This window comes from Taudactylus pleione, unplaced genomic scaffold, assembly GCF_031769625.1.
Source record: "Taudactylus pleione unplaced genomic scaffold, aTauple2 ptg000156l, whole genome shotgun sequence".
NCBI lineage: Eukaryota > Metazoa > Chordata > Amphibia > Anura > Myobatrachidae > Taudactylus > Taudactylus pleione.
Window position 1 is genome coordinate 17,530,077 of NW_028284558.1, and position 22,786 is coordinate 17,552,862.

Consider the following 22,786-nt stretch of genomic DNA (forward strand, 5'->3'; position numbering starts at 1 on the left):
CAGGCTCAGATCTGAAATATCCGTGATACCTGCATCTGTTTAAATAAACAAACACAGAAGCAGGGATGGGTCAGTAAAACCCATCTGTGCTTCTATTTAAAAAAAAACAAAAAACTGTCCCCTGTATTAAGCACAACCAGCACCAGGCTTTTCAGGACCAGTCTTGGTTGCCAAAATATGGGGGACAAATGATGTAGGGGTCACCCGTACTTTGTGCAACCAGCACTGGGCTTTGATCCAGTCCTAGTTCTGGAAATACAGGGGGAAAATGTGTAGGGTCCCCCTATATTTAACAGAACCAGCACCGGAACTTTCTAGCGGGGGGGGTGGTGATGCCACAGCCAGGGGAGCCCTTTCACCGGGCCCCCTGGCCGAAGCATCACCCCTGACCACTAGTGAGCACAGATCGAGGATTCCTGGGGAACTGGGAAGTCGACCCAATAAAGGGGCCCCCCTCCAGACAGGCCTGCCAAGGGCCGCGGCGGGCCTGGGTAACAGGGGGCGTAGCCTAGTCGCAGGAGGTGTGGCCACACCCCCTTCGGAAAAAAAAAAAAGATCTTCAGCGCCCGCTCTGAGCCCCATCTGCCCGCCGCAAAACCAGAGGGGGCGCAATCAGTGTGATTGCTCCCCCCCACAGGCATAGGAAACTGCTGTGGCTGCTGCTCAGCAGACACGAGCAGTCTCCCACAGCAGCTGAGCAAACGCTGTGTGCTGGGCTGCTGTGAGGGAGGGGTGGCAGCGCCGGACCCAGCCCCCGCCGGGCCCCTCAGGAAGTCCGGACCCAGGTAATTTGTACCCGCCCCCTCCTCTCAGTGCCCCTGCCTCCAGGGCACCCCACGACCAGGCTGATACCCCGGGGCTATTCCCGGCACCCCTGGAGCAGTGGGTGCCGGGTTGGTGCAAGTAAATAGTTAAAATATTGTCTTTTGTTGTGGAACAACAGTTTCCAGCAAGCCTCCCTCGCATGCTGGTACTTGGAGAACCACAAGTACCAGCATGTGAGGCATTACGGGCCCACTGGTACCTGTAGTTCCACAGCAATAGCAATATTAAAAAACCACAGTACACACACCGTAGAAAGTAAAATTTTATTCAAACATACATGTACACACACACGCACACACACTATCTCACATACTCACCTATGTATCCCTGTAGCCCAACTGTTCTCTTGTCCAGTAGACTATCCAATGGTGAACCTATAATAAAAAATCCATACTCAACTCACCTCCTATGCGTGGATCGGTCCTCTTCATTTTGTGTAGGCATCCAGGGTCTTGGCAAAACAAAAAAATGGAGATACCCGGACCCACGAACTTAGGAGTGTCCTCTAAGGGCAGTACTATGTGAATGACAGCTCCGCCGTGGGATTTCAGTACAGAAATCCTGGGGCGGAGCGCTCATTGCCTGAGAGAGGCGAGCCTTCCGCCTCTCAGCCAATGAGCTGTTCTCACCATTGACTTCAATGATGAGAACGGCGCATGCAAATTTAAAATTTGGCGCCTCAGCACCATTTTTGAAATATAATGTCATCGCCCCACCCCCTCGGCTGGCTTAAATATGAGCCAGTGTGAGGAGACAGCATGGCAGTCCATTGGCGGAGGGGCAGGAGAGAAGACCTGCCGAAGTAAGGGGATGTCGAGGAAGTCCTGGATGGGCGGTGGCCTGCAAAAGAGCTTAAAGGCTGCTGCCCCCCAGGTGAAGGTGCCGAAAATTTTTAAAACAATCGGTGTCCTTGGTTTATTTTAATATTTCTTTTACAGGGGTACTATAGGTACCTGCGAGCTCGTAGACACCCGCTTGCTGGTACTTGTGGTTCTCCAAGTACCAGCATGCGGGGGAGGCCTGCTGGGACCTGTAGTCCTACTGCAAAACACAATATATATATCTAAATATACACTACACTACACTATCAGAGCCGGGGATATCACTGGGCAATCATTCTGGGCCTGGGGTGCCCTGGAGAGGGGGTCTCCTTTATTGATGTGATCCCCAGCCTGGGCTGACTAGCGGTCAGGTGTGGTACTTTGGCTGGGGGGCCCGGTAAGAGGGCTTCCCTAGCTGTGGCATTACCCCTCCTCTAGAAAGGGTCCGGTGCTGGTTCTGGTAAATACAGAGGACCCTATGGTTTTTTCGCCCCTGTATTTCCAGAACCAGGACTGGATCAGAACCCAGTGCTGTTTGCACTGAATATGGGGGACCCCTACATAATTTGTCCCCCCGTATTTTAGCAACCAGGACTGGTTCTGAAAAGCCCGGTGTGGGTTGTGCCTCATACAGGGTACCCCTACATATTTTGTCCCATGTATATAGCTGGTTGTTCCTGGGGTGGGGGGGCACGCAGTTTTTTTTATATGCTTTTATTATTATTTTTTTAACACAGATGCATGGACGGATCTCACTGATTGATGTTTTTTTCATATGCAAGCCACACGGATCGCACTGCGTGCATCTCTGAATCATTTATTTTATACATATACCTGCATCACGGATCTCACTGATTCGTGTATGCAGTCAGCTATCTCCAGATCTTGCACGATAGTTCCCAAGTCAAAATGTGCTGTTTACGCACCATATCCTGTCCTGGAGTGCCGAGGAGTGTTCAAGGGAAATAGTTCATAATATCGCATCGTGAGCACATTGTTCCAGGTGTAGGGGTCTTAAGAAGCAGTTCAGGGCTGGGACTATTAGCGCCAGTGAGACTTTCTATCCCCCGCTGCTGCCCCTGTACACTGCCCCACTGCTGCCACTGCCCCGCACGCCTGCGGCCTGCCCCCTCAGCCGTCTCTCCCTCTGCACCCCCATAACACGTCTTGTGTGCTGTCCCTTCCACCACCAGCGTTAGTGTACATTTTTGTTGCCCTTCTCCCTGCAGATGGCCCAGATTGCTGCTTCCGTCCCTGATGGTTAATAAATTATAAAAAAGCAATGAAATTCCATAGACAAAAAACCTTATGGTTTCACATGTCCCATTAAGGCTTCTTAGACATGATATGAAATTTCACAAAACCTATAGAATTTCTGCCAATCAAACTTAAAAAAGCAATAAAATTATGATCATTAAGGCTGACGCATGTGTGTATTCCAATGAGCACACAATTCTGTGAATTAGCAGCTCCACCATTTTGTGAGTGACAGCAATCTCACTCTGTGAAAGTGCTGAATCTGCAGTTAACCAAACGGTGTGATGGTATACCATATCTGTATTGCGCAAAGAACACGTCCATTGAGGCGTCAGCCTTAATGATTGTAATTTCATTGCTGAAACCAGGCGGCCACCTGACTAGGTGGCCGCCAACATAAATTATATTTAAATTCAGGTGGATCAGCAATCTTGCTAATGGGTGGTCTGGAGTCTATATATAGAGCACACAGGCAGTCCACCCCTCTGAAATGATAGGTGAAGCTGCTCCTGTGCGTTCCGTTTGCTGGATACAAGAAGAAGGAAAATGCAGGAGCACTCTGAGTCTTATACAAGCGGCTATATTTATTCCTTTTACTATATATATCGTATTCCACTATTTAAAAAAACTAATGTTAATAGAAAGTTCAGTAATTATTGATTTGTGGACAAATAATATAGTCAATAATGTTATTAAAAATAATACCATTCAGAAAATGTTCCTGTTAATTAGAGTACTGTGGTATCTGCTGTATCAATTGGGGTTACTCCTGGAGACCCTTGGCAGCAACACATGTCTTGCAGATGGAATGGTTGTCAGCGGAGGCTTCCAAAGGATTGTACTGTAAATGATGATCCATGATTGTAACTAGGCTGGAGAAAAATATGTCCACGGTGTCCAAAACAGGCGTGGGCCTGATAATTCAGTCATGCTTGCATCTTTGTACACAGCGGTAGTGTGGGTTCATGCTACTGCTTCAGCCACTGTAAGTTGTACAGAGATGCCGCCCACCAGCCACTTGCATACAAAGACGCACTATCAGTCTCACATCAGTCACACTATCAGACTTCTGAGCAACTCTATGGCTACTCAGCATGTCCGTCAGAAGTAAGCCAACGGGGCCAGTGTAACTGCATACAAAGACGCACTATCAGTCTCACATCAGTCACACTATCAGACTTCTGAGCAACTCTATGGCTACTCAGCATGTCCGTCAGAAGTAAGCCAACGGGGCCAGTGTAACTGCATACAAAGACGCACTATCAGTCTCACATCAGTCACACTATCAGACTTCTGAGCAACTCTGTGGCTACTCAGCATGTCCGTCAGAAGTAAGCTGCCGGGGCCAGTGTAACTGCATACAAAGACGCACTATCAGTCTCACATCAGTCACACTATCAGACTTCTGAGCAACTCTATGGCTACTCAGCATGTCCGTCAGAAGTAAGCCAACGGGGCCAGTGTAACTGCACACAAAGACGCACCATCAGTCTCACATCGGTCACACTATCAGACTTCTGAACAACTCTATGGCTACTCAGCATGTCCGTCAGAAGTAAGCTGCCGGGGCCAGTGTAACTGCACACAAAGACGCAGTCGCTGGCTGAAACACACCCACAAAACGGTCACAATACACCTGCGCTTGTCTAGCCATTCCTATTACCTCCCATAAAATGCACACTGACTGTAAATCACTCTGCGTCCAAATACTCACTACGGCCGCCGTCAGTAAACCATCGCGATACATGTGCAGTGCAACTCAGACGCATGTGCAGTACGAAAAACATTGGACAACTGTGCTAACATCGACATAGCATTCACCTCTAAATCAGGCCCAGGGGCGCCGAGAGGTGGGGGGAAGCGGGTACAGATTACCCGGGCCCGGGCTTCCTGTGGGGCCCGGCGGGGGCCCGGGTCCGACACCGCCCCCCCCCTCCCTCACAGCAGCCCAGCACACAGCGTGTGCTGAGCTGCAGTTGGAGACTGCTCGTGGCTGCTGAGCAGCAGCCACAGCAGTCTCCTATGCCTGTGCGGGGGAGCGATCACACTGATCGCGCCCCCCTGGCTTTGCGCCGGGCTGAGGGGGCTCAGAGTGCCCCCCTCCCCGGCGCGCAGCGCCGCTTCGCGGCACTGCAAATCTTTTTTATTTATTTTTTCGGCAAGGGGGCGTGGCCATGCCTCCCGAGATTATTCCACGCCCCCTATTACCGGGGCCCGCCTTGGCTCTTGGCAGCCCTGATCAGGCCCTGTATCATAAAATGCCCTTTGAGTCCTGAAGTGCAGCCTATGCAGATATGGGCAGATGCATAGCTATGTCTGTTTCAGGCATATATCTTGCACCAAGGAAAGATAGGGCTGGTACAACTGCTCACTGATGATGAGGAAGGGAATAAACCCAGTTTAGGGATAGGTATGTGCAATCTACATATGGTCATATATATGCCCTTACTACTGCAATGTGAGAGCGATAACAGCCGACTTGTGTTCATCTTTACATCAGCCACCGTATGAATAGAATGTAGATATATGCTCATCTCAAACAAGCACAGGAGTCTGGCTTCACGTCATCCACACTCCCAATGACATTCCCACGATACCAATGTTTTCTATGCAGAGCATGAGCAGTCTGCTGATAATCCCAAAAAGCGGCCACTTTTGAACTTGCCTCCGAATCAGGTCCACATCGAGCTTTTTTCATATCTGGTATAAATTGTCATGTGATATAAAGTAAACTCTTATGATTATTTACGGTAATAACATTCTTCTCTATGTAATAGCTATTAATTCTTTTTACTCTCAATAAAAATACAGCTGGTTTCCTGGAAAAGGCTATATGTCCATCAAGAGAATCCATGGCCAAACAAAATACAATACATCATATTGGAGTCAGAAGGTCATGTCTCCACAGAGGCTATTCAATAGGAATTATCCTTACAATTGAATTCCAAGGTCAAAGGTTACTTCAAATTCAGAAAATCTATTTTTTTTCCTTTTCACATCTGATAAAATCCCAATAGATACATGTTTTCTTTAGGTGGATCTTCTAATTATCCCTGTGCTGTTAATCTATTTGGCTATTGACTGAGTTTGTATAAGTTTAAATGACGCTAATAGCAAGAGACACTACAGGAGTGGATCTGAAATTCAATTTAGATCTACCAGGTTGGATTTATTGGTTTGTCAAAGTGAGATAGAAAGTGATTTTTTTTTGTACAAATGGCGAGTAATGGAGAGCTCGACAAAGTGGGGGATATAGCATATCATTACTAATAGATGTGTTTTAAATCATCTTACATAGCCTTAGAGATGCCGAATTCTCAAAGGACAAAGTTAATCCCAATTTAAAATGTTCAGTTCTACATTGATTACAATTTAAGAAATGCTGTTCTTTGCCTGAAATGTACAAACTGCATCTCTATTGATAAACTGGACAGTGAAAAAGTATAGTATCACATCCTGCAGTTAGGTTATTATGATTCTTTTTTTCTTAAACAGATTTTTAACATACTATATTTAGTATCTGAAATTCTGTTGAAATGTTCAAGTGCGTAAAATCTTTTGTAAAAAGAGAGGCTGTTGTTCTTGACTATGGGCCAGCTTCAGCAAGGAACGCAGTTGCTTATACGCACGCAATCGGTCGATTAATTCGCACTGTTCATGATATGCATTGCAGTGCGCATGCGCAAGCCATACTCTGCAATCGGAACTGTGATCGCAGAGACCACGCATGCCCTATTATTATTCACACTCCTCGATTGGATTTGCTATGAGTGGACAAACTATCTATTTACTTTAATCTAGGTGTCAGTGTAATAAAGGACTTTTGTATACTTCAATTTAAGCTGTAGTTAGAAATAATATCCTATTCTATTAGCGATGAAGAGTTAATGTCTCTCAGCATAAACACAGTCGCTTAATTAATCCTCCCCCAGCTTCTTCCCTGCGGCTATGGACTGAGGGAAATGTACTTAAGGGTATTAGAAGACCGTCATGGGTATTAGAAGACCATCCAGTGTATCATGGGTATTAGAAGACCATCCAGTCCTTCACCAGTCTTAGCTGCAATATAAAGCTCCTTGGTTCCCTATTTTCCCTGCACTTCTCTCTCCCTCTTTGCTAACTGCAGGGCCGACTCGAGGAGTAGCCGCGCCCTGTGCAGAGAGGGATTACGACTCTGGCCTAATTACCATAGGCACTCCGCCTAAATTACGCTAATTGGAGTTGTGTCCATATGGCACACCTACCATATAATGTCAGGCTGATCAGCACTCCTTCAGTAGCTGGGCTGCCCCCAGCTCTCTCCCTGCACTGAATGCCCGGCATCCATTCCTCTTCGGCCCGCAGGTGGAATAGCGGGGCAGTGCCCAAAATACAGGACTGTCGCACTGAAAATCGGGATGGTTGGGAGGGGTGCGCCCTCTATAGGGTCGAACGTGCCTCGCGCTGGCCCTGGCTAACTGCTGCCAGGTGATGGGTGCATATGGTATTCACTGCAGATTATGTGCTCACTACTGCTGCTGGCTGTTCAGTGTTTTTACCTTCACTGACAGCCTCCTTCCTACTGCAGTGTAATTAGGCCCATCATCTAGTTGCTGCTGTCACTTCAATCGGTTGGCTGTGGGTTGGCTTTACCCCATGGGAGATCTCCTCCCCCTTTTGCCTTATATTATTATGCGTCAGCTCCACTCACGCAGTCTGCTGCTTCTCTGTGCTAGCAGACCCGCGGACTGCTCGACGGGAACACCCTCCAGCTCTCCACATACAGCCCTCACTGGCACCACATCATCTGACTCCCACCAGCTGCTGCTGTTCCCGCTCCTCCGCTCTTGCAGTGCCGGTGAGTCTCCAGTAGGCTCTTGAGGGGGGACAGCTGACTAACTGTCAGCTGCTGCTGATAGTTCTTATCCTCATCTCAAAAGTGGACCCTCTTTTTCCTGACAGGAACCAAACCACTCCCAACTATATTACTCTGCCCCTTCTTCTACAGCAGGGATGGGGAACCTCATTTTGTCTGGACCTCCAAGCTTTTTTCTGCTACCCTCATCTGGCTAGCAGAGTGCCTAGAATAATCACCGGCGTTTGTGGCCCCGCCCCTGTGTGACATCACATGGAAGGGGCGTGGCTTGCATCAGGCCCGCAAATAATGTTAAATATATCAAAATGGCCCCTGGCAGAAAAAAGGTTCCCCACCCCTGTTCTACAGTGTATGTGCATCCCTTATACTGAGGCACATCGTACTACTATCATACTAAAGAAAGAAAGAAAGAAGTATACTATAAACTGTTATGTAAATACATGAAAGATATATACTTTTTCACATACATGTAGAATATCCACAGCAGTTTCTACACATTTACCATATTATAAAATATAGTTATGCATATCATGAACTACAATAAACTTTCCAGAACATTCATTATCTGAAATTTCAATGCACTTACTACTATATTGCTATATAATTTAATTAATGCTAAATGTAATATTTACATTAAATTATCATTTTCTCTGCTCAGAGAGACATAACTATACCAATTACATTATATATCTACCTTTGCCTCCCCACATTTCAATGTATTACAATTTGTAGGTAACCACCAAAGGTGTTACACTAATTTAGTGGTATATTAATCATTATGTGGTGATAGAGCAGTTCCACTATTGCCACAATGTATCATTAGACTTTCATTGGGGCAGTTGACCGTTGCTCAGCTCCTGGCAATACTGCCTGGCAGCAGTAACGAGAGACTTATACATTCACCAGTCAGATAGTGGCCCATCAGCACATGTGTGACCTGGCACTGCTGAGTCACAGAAAGCAACAACCAAACAATAATATTCTTAAATAAAAAATTGCCCTACAATATCCTCTACACCCCCTTTTGTTATTGTCACTCTGAGCTTGTGATATTTATCACAGGACTGCAGCACAATCCTTCTTAATAGTCTTCCCCATGCTACTGCTGAGATGCCTGACAATAGCTTTTGTCGGCTTCACGGCTTGTTAAATAGGGTGAAGCCCTATTTAACACCTGTTTTTGCTGGATTTATGGGCTCTTCTTTGTATATAAATAGACACCCCCAGAAAAGAAAGCTCTGACATGTTTTGACTTTTGACAGTAATATACTATAACCCTAAGTTTGTGTATTACTAACCTGAAAATTCTATACAAAATGCTGTAGTTGGAATTTTATAGATAACTAAATATGTGCATCTCATTGTGTTTTACCCCTTTAGCAGGAGGTTGTCATGCTAAAGAGTAGGTTCAGTCCTGTTCAGTTTTTATAGTGCTTTTAAAAGTATTATTAATTATTTGTACCAGACAAACAGAATCCACACAACAACACTCCTGTGCGAGTACAGTTTCCATGCATCTGCTGCTGGAAATTGGTCCTTCTGACTTGTCTACTGACACACTAGTCTTTGAAGTGGTAGGACAAGATATTTTTCAGTACTCATGTGGGGGATTTTACTAAGGGGCTGCAGGACTGAGGCCCAGTAAAACACACCACTGCCAATGAAGTAAGCAGTGTGGTTGTGCACTGAGTGTCTTCCCTGGAATTGCAATCGCTACTTGCTATTCAAAGGCCAGACAGGCTGTCCCAGGGGAAGGTGTCTTCTCCCTCTGGGACTGCCAGTTGGGCCGTGATTAACAAATAGAGCGCTTCCAACAGGAAGCCACTCTCTGCCTTTCTGTCAGCCCTAGTTGGCTTCTAGGGGCTGCAGCCAATGCAGTCCTTAGAAGCCTGTGTTTGATGCGCATGCGCAGTTCGTGGTACCTGCCAGATCCATAGTGTGTGCACAATACACATGACAGACGCTGCAAATGCAACAGTCCGGACCTTGCCAGGCTCACTGGAACATGATAAGAGCAGCCACTGATGTTCAGTCCCCTGATTTACGTTAGAGGCCACAACTGACAACTCTCTAAAGAGCTGCACGTTGTCCTTACTCTTGGTAATAAGTGTACACACTCACTGTTGTCTCAGGACACTCAGATTGGCAATCACATTCTCGACTGACAACTAAGCTGAACTTAGATGGTGTCCCAGGTGATGGTTGAGGGGACCACAAGTGGCCCTGACGCCATTTGCAGCCCATCACTGCCCCATTTGCTTCCTATGGGCATGTCTGTCCATTTCTTATAGCCATTACATTTTTTTTTTTTTTACGGTGTTCTCGTAATTTAAAAATAACAATATAACTAACAATGATAAATCTATAATGTTATCCTTTCAAGAATCTCTTAAACTCCTCCTTTACCACCCAGTTCTATTTCTGACTGTTGCAGGTCACTTCATGCTGGATTTATGATGAGCTGTGATTATCAATTTAAAAGGGATATTTTTATTGGAAGTCTAATTACTGATATTTCTTGGAGGTAGAGGGGTGTGTTTTGCCCATAGTGAGCAATTCTATTGCTATCAGTTCTCTAGTATGTTTTAAGGTAATATTGGTTGGAATATGGTTGGTTGCTTGTGGCAGGGCCTCTATATTTATTTTGGGACAATTTTATTATACGTATTTTGCGAGTGTGAAAATGTTTTAATGAATCACTATTGCCACATAGTTCCATTGGATTGATTTTCAATACTACGTTTTGTAAGAGAGCTGTTCATTTTGACCTGTCGTTGGACTTGTTTGATAACTTTTCCATAAGTTCTGCTACATGTAGTTCGAACAAGAAGTGAGTGCCTAGATGTGGCTTATGAATGGCTCATGGACTGATATATGACCACACTGTGATCTTCTATGATTATGACTGTGAGGGACTGTGGATTAATTTGGAACATAACAAGACTTTAGCAAAGATTTTACACTGGAATCTGTTTAGAGCAGCAGTGAGTTGAGGCTGGTTAAGAGTCTACATTTTGATTCTCAACTTGTTTTTATAGTATTGGGTTGTAAAGACAATAAATAAAATAAAATACAGACACCCATCACATACTGTAGATTGACTATTTTAGTGGAGGATGGCCGTAGTCTCCCGATCCACTGTGGACAGCCCTGCTGTAGTTCAATCAGTTTATTCATTTCGATCATGACTCCTTGGTGATATGGTGATTATATCAGTGGCATGGTGGAGATGAGTGTTTATTAGCTAATAATTATATTTGTCATCACATATAGGACAGGATTTTGACCAACTCACTATTAAAAAACCCATACAGCTCCACAATTCACACAATGCTCCGTGCTTATGTAATTTGGACAACTACAGTCTGAAATTAAACTTATCAATGGTATTGACAACTATCTTTGATTGAAAATCAATAACACACATTTAGCCAAATGCTTGGTTTCTTTACCTTTCAGGAGGTAGCGAATACCCTTCGCCCTTGGCTCCTCATTTGTATATTACATCAAGCCACTGACCAAGAATATGCATTGAATGGAAAGAATGCCTCTAGCAGATTGGTCTTTGAGTGCAATTTTGGAGTTTAAAATATTGTTTTAGCTGTCTTGACCATTTGTGATGAGCACTCATACAGTATACTGTATGCAGTATATGCACCAGATGTGGTATGCAATATTGTTGGTCTGTTTGTTGTTTTCCATAACATTGCAATCAGGTGTGATGTACCTTGTACTGGCTAGGAGAATGACAATTTAGAGGCTACAGAATTCCATGAGCCTTTGAGGACTTATGCACTAGAGCAATATTTTTCTTCTAAGTATTTTGTGCATGATACTAATCCTGCATGCTTTTCTATGCCACAAGCATAACACGGGATGTAATCACCATCCCGGCGCAGAAAATGCCGGCGGACAGAATCCAGACAGCAGTCAGAATCCCGACGGCTGCGATCCTGATGGTATTAGGGTTAGGTGTGTAATTGACTCTGCATCTGGAAGCAGAAGCCTAGGTCTCCAGTGCACTGCTCATGTGGGAAATGGGTCACACGTGTGCAAATGGGGCAGGTGACATTGTAATGGTACATAGGGAAGAAAACTATTTTCCTTATATTAAGGCTGAATTGAAAAAATTGGAATTCTTCCATAGAAAACTCCTGAGGGGGGGGGGCATGGTGTTTAAGGGCTACAGCTCAAAAACTATTGGAGGTACTGAGCTGCATGCCAAATATCTGGGCAAAAAATTAGGATTTGGGAGTAATCTAAAGTTCCAACTGTCAGTTTTTTTTGACACTCTCAGTTAGGACTACTTTTCTGCTGTTCTCTATGGGGGATATTTGGGAAGGCATAAGTCAGGGTAGGTGACGAATTTAGACTTGGGGTTTGTTTTGTTAGGTAGCTATTGTTCCAGGGTAGGTGCTTTTGGGGTTCAGGTAAATTAGAAAGTTACAGTTTTTAAACTATTACCTCACAAATGCTCCTTTATACAGATAGGAAGTTTCAACTCGTTGTGCTGCCTCAGTAGGTGTCTCCAGCAGAAGGGTGTAATCTGGCTTCACTTGGGTGCACCAAGATGGCTGTCCTTTGCGGGCGTCAGTGAACCCGGCAATTGTAGTGCGCGTTATCAGCAGGAGAGACCCAGTGATGGTGTAGCAGTTAGCCAGGTGGGGACCAGCAGCGGTGCAAGCATCAGCGATGGCGGCGGTTTGGCAGCGGTGGCAGTGCCATGCCCGCACCACTTGGCATCAGTGGTGGTGGCACCACCGCTCGCACCGCCGATGCCACCGCTGATGCCAGCACTGCTGCTGGTCCCCACCTGGCTAACTGCCACACCGTCAATGGGTCTCCACCATCACTAACGCCCGCTACATTTGTCGGGTTCCACCGCCGCTGACACTCGCAAAGGCGATGGTACCCGGCAGTGGTGCAGGTGTTGGTGGCAAGCCTGGTTCCTAAGGGATTCAGTCCCTTCCAGCCATTCTGCAGAGATTGGCAGTTGTGCCCATTTCAGAAATGGCACCTTAGCGCCATTTTGAAACTTGAAGATGGCCACTGCAAGTCAACCACAGCATGGGGCGGTCATTGTAGAGTTCAGCAGTGGTGCCCATTTCAAAAATGGTGCATCGGCGCCATTTTTTAAATTTAAAGATGGCTACCGCTAGCCAATAACAACTCGTAACGTCATTACCTCGCCCCCTTGGCTGGCTTATATAAGCCAGTGATAGGCACCGGCATGGCAGTGCGACGGTGGGGAGGCAGCAGTGAAGAGCTGCTGAAGAAAAAAGACGCCGGAAGTCCTAATGGGCAACGGCCATGCAAAAGAGCTGACACAGGCTGCCGCCCACTAGGTGAAGATTCCGAAAGTCCTAGTGGGTGACAGCCATGCAAAAGAGTTGACACAGGCTGATGCCTAGGTGAAGAGGAAACAGAAGTCCTAGAGAGGTGGCAGCAGTGCAAAATAGCTAATTGGCTGCCACCCCCTAGTTGAAGACGTCGAAGCCCTGGCGGTTTGGTGCCCGCCAGATCAAAACGCTGAAGCCCTGGTGGGTTGGTGTCCACCAGGAAAAGATGCAGCACAGATGGTGTAATGGTTAGCATTACTGCCTCACAGCACTGAGGTCATGGGTTTGATTCCCACCACAGCCCTAACTGTGTGGAGTTTGTATATTCTCCCTGTGCTTGCGTGGGTTTCCTCCAGGGGCTCCGGTTTCCTCCCACACTCCAAAAATATACTGGTAGGTTAATTGGGTCCCAACACAAAATTAACCCTAGTGTGTATGTGTGTGCGCATGTGATAGGGAATATAGATTGTAAACTCCACTGGGGCAGGGACTGATGTGAATGGCCAAATATTCTCTGTAAAAGTGCTGCGAAATATGTGTGTGCTATATAAATAATTGGTAATAAATAAATAAAACCCTGGCGGGTTGGCGCCTGCCAGACGAAGACGCCAAAGTACTGATGGGTTGGCACCCATGAGGCAAAGACGACGGAGTCCTGGGGTGGCGGCGGCCAAGTAAAAGAGCTTAAAGGCATCTGCCCCCTGTGTGAAGGTGCAGCCAAATAAATTATTGTAGTGTGTTCATTTTAATATTTCTTGTGTACTACAGGTACCAGTAAGCCCTTAATGCCCCACTTGCTGGCACTTCAAGTACCAGCACGTGGGAGAGGCTTGCTGGGACCTGTAGTTTACTTGCAAAAGACAATTTTCTTTCAAATGCACCACACTACACAATCAACCTGGCACCCACCACCCAGGGGTGCCGGGGATAACCCCGGGCTATCAGACTAACCTGGAGTGCCGTGGAGAGAGGGACCCCTTTATTGGGGTGGGCCCCAGCTCCCCAGGGATGCCTGGCCTGTGCTGACTAGTGGTCAGGGTTAATGCTTTGGCTAGGGGACAAAGTGAAAGGGCTACCCTGGCTGTGGCATTAGCTCCCCGCTATAAAAAAGTTTGGTGCTGGTTCTGGTAAATACAGGGGAACCTCACAAATTTTTTCCCCTGTATTACCAGAACCAGATCAGATCCCAGTGCTGGTTGTGCAAAATACTGGGGGTGCCTACGTTGTATGTTCCCTGTATTTTGGCAACCGGGGCTGGTTCTGACTAGCCCGGTGCTGGTTGTGCTTAAATACGGGGGTCCCCTATATTGTTTATCCCCTGTATTTTTACAACCAGGTCTGGCAGTGAAAAGCCTGGGGCTAGTTGTGCTTTGGGGGTATGTCATTTTTTTTTATATTACACATATTCAACTTTTAACAGATGCATAGCTGGATCTCACTGATTCCTCCATACATCTGTCTTATTGATTTTATTTTCTCAGGTGCATGCCCAGCACTAGTGAGCCCCTCTGTCACCCGCTAATGCCCCTGTGCACTGCCCCACACTCCCACTGCTGCCACTGCCCTGCACACCTGCAGCTCACCCCCGCATCTGTCTCTCCCCATGCAGCCCCAAAACACCTCCTATGTACTGTCCCCTCTTCCACCTGTGCTAGTGTACCATTTCATTGCCTTTCTCCCCTGCAGGTGGCCCAGTTTGCTTCTCCAAACCCTGATGGTTTATAAATTCTAAAAAAGATATGAAATTCCATACACAAAAAAGTTTAGTTTCACATGTCCCATTAAGGGTTAAGACAGGATCTGAAATTTCACAAAACCTACTGAATTTCTGCCACTCAAACTTAAAAATGCAATTAAATTCCAATCATTATGGACATGTTCCTTGCGCAATACAGATATGGTATGCCATCGCACCCTGTGGTTAGCTACAGATTCAGCACTCTCACAGAGTGAGATTGTTGTCACTCACAAAATGGTGGAGCTGCTAATTCACAGAATTGTGTGCTCATTGGAATACACACATGCAGTCTATTCAACTTTTACTTATAAGTGTAGTCAATAGTATGGCCTTGGTACAGATTATTTTTCCACATAGTTCCCGTACTTGTCTAACATTTGTTCCAACAGTACACCAAGGTATCTATCCCAGCATAAAAGAAATCAGTTTCAATCGCCTGGAGCCAGGACATGACGGCTTGCTGAACTTCACCGTCGATTGTGAATCATCTTCCACCCAGGTGCTTCTTCAATGGTCCAAAGAGTATGTCTGTCCTCCTGATTCAGACCTTCAGTGCAGCACAAATTGTCATCTGTGATGGACGTGCTTGGATGGCCAGATGGCTGCTCATCTTGCACACCAGTCATGCCGTTATCAAAGGCAGTGCACCAAACCCAAACCTGTTTCCATGACATGACATCATAACTGTATACCTTGACAAGTTAGTGATAAATTGAAGCTGTTCATGTGCCCTTTAGGCACAGAAATCTGATAACACTATGCGCCTCAATGTTTCACCATGTTTCCGCCAACCCCACCACCTTACAACTGTTTTTGGGACAGTATGACTGATATGACTGATATGAGGCACAGTCTAATGGCCATGAGGGGAAGCAGTGGTCTACCTGCTCTGGTCTGGTGAAACAGAGAACACTACACACTTGAGAGGTATTGTTACCTTGAACCACCCATGTGTGTGTGTGTGAATGTGTATGTATACAGTATATATATATATATATATATATATATATATATATATATATATATTAGGGGTGTGCACCGGCCACTTTTCGTGTTTTGTGTTTTGGTTTTGGATCTGGATCTTTCTTCGTGTTTTGGATCTGGATTGGTTTTGCCAAAACCACCCTTCCGTGTTTTGGGTTCTGGGTTTTGTGTTTTGGATCTGTATTTTTTTTAAAAAAAGCATAAAAACAGCTAAAATCACAGAATTTGTAGGTTTTTCTGCTCCTATGCTATTATTAACCTCAATAACCTTAATTTCCACTCATTTCCAGTCTATTCTGAACACCTCACACCTCACAATAGTGTTTTTATGTCCAAAACGTTGCACCGAGGTAGCTGGATGACTATGCTAAGCGACACGAGTGGGCGGCACAAACACGTGACCCATCTAGGCGTGAAACTGCAGTGGCAGACAGGATGGCAGTTTGAAAAACTAGGCCCCAAACTGTAAATAATGCAAAGAAAAAAAAGAGGTGCAAGATGGAATTGTCCTTGGGCCCTCCCACCCACCCTTATGTTGTATAAACAGGACATGCACACTTTAACAAACCAATCATTTCAGCGCCAGGGTCTGCCACACAACTGTGGCTGAAATGATTGGTTCGTTTGGGCCCCCACAAAACAAGCTGGCAATTAATGTGTCCCTGCACAAACTGGCTCTATGGAGGCAAGATGTCATCCTCATCCTCCTCATCCACCGATTCCTCACCCTCTTCAGTGTGTACATCCTCATCCTCACAAAGTATTAACTCGTCCCCACTTGAATCCACCACCACAGGTCCCTCTGTACTTTCTGGAGGCTGGTCTCCCTGGAAGAGCTGATAATTCATTTTGATGAACATCATCTTCTCCACATTCTGTGGAAGCAACCTCCTACGCCTTTCGCTGACAAGGTTCCCGGCTGCACTAAACACTCTTTCGGAGTACACACTGGAGGGGGGGCAACTCAGGTAAAATAGAGCCAGTTTGTACAGGGGCCTCCAAATTGCCTCTTTTTCCTGCCAGTACAGGTATGGACTGTCTGCCATGCCTACTTGGATGCTGTCACCGATGTAATCCTCCACCATTCTGTCAATGGTGACAGTATCATATGCAGTGACAGTAGACATGTCAGAAATTGTTGCCAGGTCCTTCAGTCCGGACCAGATGTCCAAACTTGGTCCTGCCTGCCCTGCATCACCGCCAGCGGGTTGCTTAGGATACCTAAGTTTTTTCCTGGCAGCCCCAGTTGCAGGAGAAAATGAAGAAGGAGCCGTTGACGTGTCACGTTCCGCTTCAGCTGACAGTGTGTTCACCAGCAGGTCTTTGCACCTCTGCAGGCTTGTGTCGGCCGGAAAGAGAGACACCACATAGGCTTTAAACCTAGGATCGAGCACGGTGGCCAAAACGTAGTGGTCTGATTTCAACAGATTGACCACCCTGGAATCCTGGCAAAGCGAATGAAGGGCTTCATCCACAAGTCCCACATGCCGAGCGGAATCGCTCCGTCTTAGCTCCTCCTTCACTTTCTCCAGCTGCTTCTGCAAAAGCCTGATGAGGGGAATGACCTGACTCAAGCTGGCAGTGTCTGAACTGACTTCACGTGTGGCAAGTTCGAAGGGCTGGAGAACCTTGCACAACACGGAAATCATTCTCCACTGCGCTTGAGTCAGGTGCATACCCCCTCCTTTGCCTATGTCATAGGTGGATGTATAGGCTTGTATGGCCTTTTGCTGCTCCTCCATCCTCTGAAGCATATAGAGGGTTGAGTTCCACCGCGTCACAACCTCTTGCTTCAGGTGATGGCGGGGCAGGTTCAAGAGTGTTTGCTGGCGCTCCAGTCTTCGGCACACAGTCGCTGAATGGCGAAAGTGGCCAGAAATTTTTCGGGCCACCCAAAGCGTCTCCTGCACGCCCCTGTCGCTTTTCAGAAAATTCTGCACCACCAAGTTTATTGTGTGAGCAAAACATGGGACGTGCTGGAATTTGCCCAGATGTAATGCCCGCACAATATTGGTGGCGTTGTCAGATATCACAAATCCCCAGGAGAGTCTAAGTGGGGTAAGCCACTGGGCGATGATTTCCCTCAGTTTCTCTAAGATGTTGTCGGCGGTGTGCCTCTTACTGAAACCGGTGATACACAGCGTAGCCTGCCTTGTAACGAGCTGGCATTTCTGAGATGCTGCTACTGGTGACGCTGCTGCTGTTGCTGCGTAAGGTGATACATCTACCCAGTGGGCTGTCACAGTCATATAGTCCTTAGTCTGCCCTGTTCCACTTGTCCACATGTCCGTGGTTAAGTGGACATTGTGTACAACAGCATTTTTCAGGACACTGAGGACACTTTTTCTGACGTTTCTGTACAGTCTCGGTATCGCCTGCCTAGTGAAGTGGAATCTAGACGGGATTTGGAACCGGGGACACACTACCTCCATCAATTGTCTAAATCCCACTGCACTAATGGCGGATACCGGACGCACGTCTAACACCAACATAGCAGTCAAGGCCTCAGTTATACGTTTTGCTTCAGGATGACTGCTGTCGTACTTCATCCTCCTCGCTAAGGACTGTTGGAGGGTCAATTGTTTAGTAAAAGTAGTGGTGTTCCTACTTCCTCTCTGGGATGATGAACGACTCCCAGCAGCAGCAACAGCAGCAGCGGCAGCAGTAGGCGTAGCAATGCAGGATCCTCCAGAGGAATCCCGGATAGGAGAGTCAGTCATGCCAGTGACATGGCCTGCAGGACTACTTCCGATCCTGACTAAGGAGGAAATTGACGAGGAGGGAGTTGACGGTGTGGTTTGCAGGCGCTTGGATACAACAGGACAACGGGATTTAGGTGTCCCTGGACTGCTTACGGTCTTAGCCAAAGTTTCTGAACTTGACAGTAACTTTTTATGAACGCGCTGCAGGTGCCGTATAAGGGAGGATGTTCCTAGGTGGTTGACGTCCCTACCCCTACTTATTTCACCTTTACATATGGTACATATGGCAAGACAGTTGTTGTCCGGATTTGGATAGAAATATTGCCAGACCAAAGAGGTGGAATGTTTGGTCTTCTGCCCAGGCATGACCGTGATGGGCTTTTTCATCCCACGGACAACAACTGTCTCCCCCGGAGCCTGATTTAAACAAACCACATCACCATCAGAATCCTCCTCGCCAACTTCCTCCTCAGCGCCAGCTACACCAGTATCCTCATCCTGTTGTACTTCAACAGTGACATCTTCAATTTGCATATCAGCAAGTGGACTGTGGGTGCTCCTTTCAGCACTTGCAGGGGGCGTGCAAATGGTGGAAAGAGCCACCTCTTCCCGTCCAGTGCTGGGAAGGTCAGGCATCGCAACCACCACCACACTTGGACTCTCCTTGGGGATTTGTGATATCTTCTTAGAAAGCACAGTTCTTCGCTGTGCTTTTGCCAGCTTAACTCTTTTGATTTTTTTAGTGGGAGGAGGGCTTCCATCGTCATGTGAAGCTGAACCACTAGTCATGAACATACTAGGGATCGACCTTAGCCGTTCCTTGCCACTCCGTGTCGTAAATGGCATATTGGCAAGTTTACGTTTCTCTTCAGCTGATTTAAATGTCTTTTTCAAGGTCATTTTCCTGAACTTTGCCATTTGGGATTGTATGTGCCCTCTACTATGACATTGGGCATCGGCCTTGGCAGACGACGTTGATGGCATGTTATCGTCTATGTCATGACTAGTGGCAGCAGCTTCAGCACTAGGAGGAAGTGGTTCTTGATCTTTCTCTATTTTATTTTTATCGGAGAAAGTTTGGTCCTCCATTTATGTTATATCGATTTGATATATACGTGCGGCTAAACACAGAAAATAATTTTTTTTTTGGTTTGGACTGGAGTGTACTTTGTGGGTTACAGCACCCTTTAACGGTCAAGCCAGCCGGCCCTTTACTTATGACACAGGCGCACGCTTGGCACTACTTTGTTGATGCACGTGCGGCTACTGCGCACACAATTCACAAACACAGAAAATAATTTTTTTTTTCGTTTGGACTGGAGTGTACTTTCGGGGGTTACAGCACCCTTAACGGTCAAGCCAGCCGGCCCTTTACTTATGACACAGGTGCACGCTTGGCACTACTTTGTTGATGCACGTGCGGCTACTGCGCACACAATTCACAAACACAGAAAATAATTTTTTTTTTGGTTTGGACTGGAGTGTACTTTCGGGGGTTACAGCACCCTTAACGGTCAAGCCAGCCGGCCCTTTACTTATGACACAGGTGCACGCTTGGCACTACTTTGTTGATGCACGTGCGGCTACTGCGCACACAATTCACAAACACAGAAAATAATTTTTTTTTGGTTTGGACTGGAGTGTACTTTCAGGGGTTACAGCACCCTTTAACGGTCAAGCCAGCCGGCCCTTTACTTATGACACAGGCGCACGCTTGGCACTACTTTGTTGATGCACGTGCGGCTACTGCGCACACAATTCACAAACACAGAAAATAATTTTTTTTTGGTTTGGACTGGAGTGTACTTTCGGGGGTTACAGCACCCTTTAACGGTCAAGCCAGCCGGCCCTTTACTTATGACACAGGCGCACGCTTGGCACTACTTTGTTGATGCACGTGCGGCTACTGCGCACACAATTCACAAACACAGAAAATAATTTTTTTTTTGGTTTGGACTGGAGTGTACTTTGGGGGTTACAGCACCCTTTAACGGTCAAGCCAGCCGGCCCTTTACTTATGACACAGGCGCACGCTTGGCACTACTTTGTTGATGCACGTGCGGCTACTGCGCACACAATTCACAAACACAGAAAATAATTTTTTTTTTGGTTTGGACTGGAGTGTACTTTCGGGGGTTACAGCACCCTTAACGGTCAAGCCAGCCGGCCCTTTACTTATGACACAGGTGCACGCTTGGCACTACTTTGTTGATGCACATGCGGCTACTGCGCACACAATTCACAAACACAGAAAATAATATTTTTTTTGGTTTGGACTGGAGTGTACTTTCGGGGGTTACAGCACCCTTAACGGTCAAGCCAGCCGGCCCTTTACTTATGACACAGGCGCACGCTTGGCACTACTTTGTTGATGCACGTGCGGCTACTGCGCACACAATTCACAAACACAGAAAATAATTTTTTTTTTGGTTTGGACTGGAGTGTACTTTCGGGGGTTACAGCACCCTTAACGGTCAAGCCAGCCGGCCCTTTACTTATGACACAGGCGCACGCTTGGCACTACTTTGTTGATGCACGTGCGGCTACTGCGCACACAATTCACAAACACAGAAAATAATTTTTTTTTTGGTTTGGACTGGAGTGTACTTTCGGGGGTTACAGCACCCTTAACGGTCAAGCCAGCCGGCCCTTTACTTATGACACAGGCGCACGCTTGGCACTACTTTGTTGATGCACGTGCGGCTACTGCGCACACAATTCACAAACACAGAAAATAATTTTTTTTTTGGTTTGGACTGGAGTGTACTTTCGGGGGTTACAGCACCCTTAACGGTCAAGCCAGCCGGCCCTTTACTTATGACACAGGCGCACGCTTGGCACTACTTTGTTGATGCACGTGCGGCTACTGCGCACACAATTCCCAAACACAGAAAATAATTTTTTTTTTGGTTTGGACTGGAGTGTACTTTCGGGGGTTACAGCACCCTTAACGGTCAAGCCAGCCGGCCCTTTACTTATGACACAGGCGCACGCTGGGCACTACTTTGTTGATGCACGTGCGGCTACTGCGCACACAATTCACAAACACAGAAAATCATTTTTTTTTGGTTTGGACTGGAGTGTACTTTCGGGGGTTACAGCACCCTTTAACGGTCAAGCCAGCCGGCCCTTTACTTATGACACAGGCGCACGCTTGGCACTACTTTGTTGATGCACGTGCGGCTACTGCGCACACAATTCACAAACACAGAAAATATATTATTTTTTTAGCACTTGGGGGGAGCACCCCTGATGGACAGAGCACCCCCTGGACAACACTACAGCACTCCTTTAGGACTGGGACACTGCACAGGACTTTGGAGTGGACACAGCCCCTATGGAGAACTGACTGCACAACACAGTCCAGCCAGCCCCTATGGACTTTGAAGTAGTGGACACAGCCCCTATTAACAACAGCAGCACAGCACAACACAGCCAGCCCCTATGGACTTTGAAGTAGTGGACAACAGCAGCACTACACTACACTACACTACACAGCCCTAACTCCCACCCTCCCTCTTCACTGTCCACAGCCGAGTGAGAAAATGGCGCCGACGCGGGTACCTTATATAGGATCCAAAACCCGCGAGACTCGGAAGGCGGGATGATGACGTTTTGCCTCGATTTCAGATCCGAGTCAGGCGGGAAAAGTCGAGCCTGACTCGGATCAGACTCGGATCGGGGGGGTTCGGGGGGGTTCGGATTTCAGAAATCCGAACCCGCTCACCCCTAATATATATACATATAAATGTTTTGCTGTCCGCTATTAGAATGCAAATATTTAAAATCAAATAATTAGAATTCCTATAGAAATGTTGTTTGTTCCATTCTGCTACATCTGAATTACTGCATCAACCATAACAGAATACAGTATCTACTTTGCGCACTGTTCAGAAAATTGGATCATATGAAAAATGCTTTTCCAGTTTAGAAAGTACATACATATATTGATGCATAACAAGGTAACAACTTAAAAAAGAGCTTTATGCATGCAGGTCAAAAATAAATAGTTTTGGTGCCATTTGTTATAACAAGTTCTGCTCTCTGTAAACATTGTGGCTGAAAATTGAAGACTATTAAACAATAAAGTTGACAACTGAAAAAAATGCAATAGTGACTCAATGCTCTCTAAATAACACTTAAATTGATAGAAAAGAATTGTTAAAACAAGAGACTATAATCTGCTGTTTGAAGTAAAAAATAATGTGAAAGGCAGGAATATAAAACACTTATTATGCATAGTACAAAACACTAGTTTGCAGGAA